Here is a 4,660-nt window from a genome sequence, read left to right as displayed (position 1 = left end):
AGACCAGATTTGTAGAATAAAATTTGGATATATTGAGCTGGGTGTAGCCAATGGTGTGATGTCATTGAGCTTTGCATTGATCACAGCTACTCTTGCCTTTGCTACTTCATGCTGGGAAGAAACTCCTACAATTCCTTTAGGAAAAAGCTTTGAATGTTCATTTAGAAGGAAATATAAAGTTTACTTATTGACTGTTTTCCAATTCCCCAGGCAAATGACCACAGGAATATGTAAGAATTGAGTTCATTTAACAACTTTGAAGCTGGTGTAGGCACAGTGCAGAAAGAGGTGGGGGAAAGAAGGAACATGTACAATTTCTTGCTTTCCTTTAGTGGAAATATCAGTGTGGAGCCTATAATCAATTGTAGATGGTTTATACAATGTCTGACTGGCCATTTCTTGGTGTCCATAGACAAGGACAACCAATAATCTTGATAAAGTACTGATGTGATAATGAAACCAAATTGCTGACTTTCATATAGAAGATACAATGAAATCCACAGCCCAATAGCATTGTCAGTGTGTAAGCTTCACAGCCTAGCTCTCATTTCTGCAGGGACAGGAATGGAACATGTGCCCTGTGCTGACCTGGGCAATGGCCCTTTTCCTCTTATCCTCCCTGTGTGTAGGTTCCCTTGGGTGAGTGAAATCTCCGTGTTCACACTGGGCTGTGGTGGCGCACAACTTTTATTCAAGCATTTGAGAGGGAGAGGCAAGAAACTATGTGATTTTGAAGCCAGTATGATTTTCAAAGAGAGTTATAGTGTGGGTCCCAAACATAAAGTGACACACCCAAACCTAAAGAGACACCCTGCTTTGAAAACCAAAGGAAAAAACAAAACAAAACAAAACAAAACAAACAAACCAAAGGGAAACAAATATTGTTGTTCAATATGAATGACAAGGATTCTTTTGGTATATATTGGGACCATCCAAGGGAAAAACTGAAAGTTTGTTTATGGAATTCATGAATATTGCATTCTACATTAAGATTTGTCTTTATGTGTCACACACAGTTTATAAACCAGTGGAAATATGTCATTGGAATCATCTTTCTTCAATACATGTTCACAGCTCTTTTACCTTTCCACACTCACTAGCTACCATAGCATGTTTCAGGAAAGTTGAGTTCCTGGGAAAAAGGAATTTCTTATTTGCAGTTTCCTCAAGTGTGCATGGTGTTTAGTGGTGGACAGGCATTGTACATGTGTTCAGAAGCAGAAATTAAATCATTCTTCTGTATTAATATTTGTGTGGGCATCATGGGGCTGGTTTTGTTTAAACCACAAGGAGCTTTGCAGAAGCATAGAAAGATATTACCACCATTTTTAGAGAGAGATCTAAACCATGAGGCATCTCCATTTGGAAAAATGTCAGTACGTGGAGGAACAGAAGCAAAAGAGAGTGCGCATTCTTCTGAATTAATTTTGTGGGAGTTATGAATTCTTTTTATTTAAGATCTAAACAACTGGCATGATGTGTAGCTGGTTAACATTGTTCGAGATCTTGGTTTTCCTGGCTGAGTTTCCTCTGGTGTTTTGATAAAAAGTTGATTATATTTTCCAGCTTTTGTTCTTGTCATTTTCTCTGCATCTCCCCTTTATCCTTTCCCAAATATTGTACACCTTCTTGAGCACCATACATTTGTTGTAAATAATAAAGTCTCAGTATGTCAAAGTATGACCTGAACGTTTCTGGGATTTCCTCTATGTCCATTGTTATGTCCCCATTTTCATTTCTGATTTTATGAATTTGCATGTTCTCTCTCTGCTTTTTCATTAGTTTGGCTAAAGTTTTGTCTAGGTTGTTGATTTTCTTGTAAAACCAACCCTTTGTAATATTGATTTTTTGCATTGTTTCCCTGGTTTTTGTTTTATTGATTTCAGGCCTCAAATTTATTATTTTCTGGTGTCTACTCTTCCTGTGTGAGTTTGCTTCTTTTTGTCCTAATGCTTTCATTAGGGGGGGGGCGGTTAATTCTCTATTGAAACTATCCTCTGTTTTTTTTTTTTTTTTTTTTTTTTTCATATGGGCACATAGTGCAATGAACTTCTCTGGTACCACTGCTTTCAAGGTGTCCCTTTAGTTTGGATATGTTGTGTCCTCATTCTTGTTGAATTTTAGGATGTCCTTAATTTCTATATTTCTTCTTTGACACAGGTATGGTGCAATTGAACATTTTTAAATTTCCATGAGTTTGTAGGGTTTCTGCGATTTGTGTTGTTGTTGTAATCCAACTTTTAAAGCATGCTGGTCATATAAGATACAGGGGACTATTCCAATTCTCTTGTAATTCTCTTGTATCTGTTGAGGTTTGTTATGCCACCTACTATTTGGTCAATTTTAGAGAAGGTTACATGTGGAGTAGGGAAGAACTTATATTCTTTTGTGTTTGGATGAAATGTTCTATAGATGTCTGTTAAACCCAATTGAGACGAAACTTCTGTTAATTCTTTTGTTACTTTGTTAAGTTTGTGACTGGTGGTCCTGTCTAGTGGTGACAGTGGTGTGTCGAAGTCTCCCAATATAAATGTGTGAGGTTTTATGTGAGGTTTGAGTTTTAGTAGAGTTTCTTTTATGAATGTGGTTGCCTTTGTATTGGAATCATAGTTGTTCAGAATTGAAACAGTGTGTTGATGGATTTCTTCTGTGGTGGACATGGAATGACTGTTTTAATCTATTTTGATTAATTTTGATTGGACTTTTAACTTGTTAGAATTTAGGATAGCTGCACCTGTTTGCTTCTTGGGTCCATTTGATTGGAAGATCTTTTCTTAGCCTGAGGTAATATCTATCTTTGAAGCTTAGATGTATTTCTTGTATGTAGCAGTGAGATGGAGTCTGGCTTCATATCCACTTTGTTAGCTTGTGTCTTTTTACAAGCAAGTTAAGACCATTAATGTTGAAGGAGAGTAAGGACCATGGATCGTTAATGCTTGCTTGTTTTAGATTTGTTGCTGGCAGTGGTATTGTGAATTTATCAGTCCTGCTTTACCCTTGATTTGTGGTGCAGTGGATGATCTTTTGCCTACATCTTTGTGAGAATAGTTAACTTTCTTGGGTTGGAGTTTTCCTTCCAAATCGTTCTGTATGACTGGATATGTAGATACGTATTGTGACAATCTGGCTTTGTCATTAAACATTTTGTTCTCTCCTTCTATAGTGATTGACAGTTTTGTTGGGTATAGTAGCCTGGGCTGACATCCGTGGACAACTACTACAAAGTACTTGTAGAACATCTATCAAGGACCTTCTCATCTTGATGCTTTCCATGGAGTAGTCAGGTGTAATTTTCATAGGTCTTCCTTTATATGTTACCTGGAATATTTCCTTCACTGCTCTTAATGTAATTTCTTTATTTGTATGGTTAGATGTTTTGATTATTATATATCGAGGTTTTTTTTTTTTTTTTTTTTTTTTGGGTTTGGTGTGCTCATTGTACTTTCATGGGCATGCACTTCTTCAGATTGTGAAAGTTTTCCATAATGATTTTGTTGAAAATGTTTTTGGCACCTTTGAGCTGGGCTTCCTCACCTTCCTCTAAGCCTATTATTCTTAAGATTAGCCTTTTCATGGTGTCCCAGGTGTTTTGTGTTCAGGATTTGTTGGATTTATAATTTTCTTTGGTCGATGAATTTACTTATTCTACTTTATCTTCTGTGCCTGAGATTCCCTCTTTCACCTCTTGAATTCTGTTGGTTATGCTTGCATCTGTAGTTCCTGATCATTTACCCAGTTTTTCTATTTCCAGCATTCCTTTGGTTTACGTTTTATTTATTGTCTCCCTTTCCGTTTTCAAGTCTTGAAGCATTTCCTTCACCTGCTTGTTTTTTCTGGCTTTCTGTATTTTCTTCAAGAAATTTGTTCATTTTTTCCATTTTTTGTTTGTTTTTTCTTCCATTTCTTTAAGGTATTTTCTCCCATCTTCTTTGAGGGCCTCTATCATTTCTTATGGCAATAATTTTTAATTTGTTCTTTTCTACTTCATCTGCTTTGCTGTTTACCGGTCTATTTAGTGTAGATTCCACAGATTCTGGTGCTGTTATTCTTGTCGTTCTTTTGTTAGGTGTTTTATTGTATTTCCATCTTCCCATAGATACTTCCCCGGTGTGTTTTGGTGGGTCAGAAGTTTGATGTATGTAGCTCTGGGTGGTCCAATCTCTCTAGGAGTTCTCTCCACAGGCAGGGCCCTGCAATGGGACTATAAGTTCAGATTCCAGCTGAAGACTGGCAATGCAAGTCAAAGATTTTGAAGGCTGTGACCCAGGATGTTCCTTAAGCTGATAGGCAGATCTAGCCTGGGCCTGGCACTCTCCAGCTGAGGCCTCTTTGGCAGAGGCCCTACAATGGTGGTCAGGGATCCATCCTGCAAGAACTCAGAGTGGTTCCATGGAGACAGGGTCCGAAAATACATTTGAGGACTCTAGCCAAGGCCTGGCAATGGATGACAAATACTGGGCTGATACTCAGGATGTTTCTGCACTGACAGGCAGATCTAGCTGGGACCTAGCCCTCTCCAGCTAAGGTCTCTTTAGCAGAGGCACTACAATGGGGGCCCTTTCACTCATTACTTTAACAATTTAAAAAGCCTCATTGAGATTATTGATTTTTCTAAATCCAATCCTACACATTTGCTTCATATTACATAAAGCAACTCATA

The sequence above is a fragment of the Phodopus roborovskii genome, unplaced genomic scaffold (genome assembly GCF_943737965.1).
Source record: "Phodopus roborovskii unplaced genomic scaffold, PHOROB, whole genome shotgun sequence".
In the NCBI taxonomy this organism is placed as follows: Eukaryota; Metazoa; Chordata; class Mammalia; order Rodentia; family Cricetidae; genus Phodopus; species Phodopus roborovskii.
Note: the sequence above shows the minus strand (reverse complement) of the source record.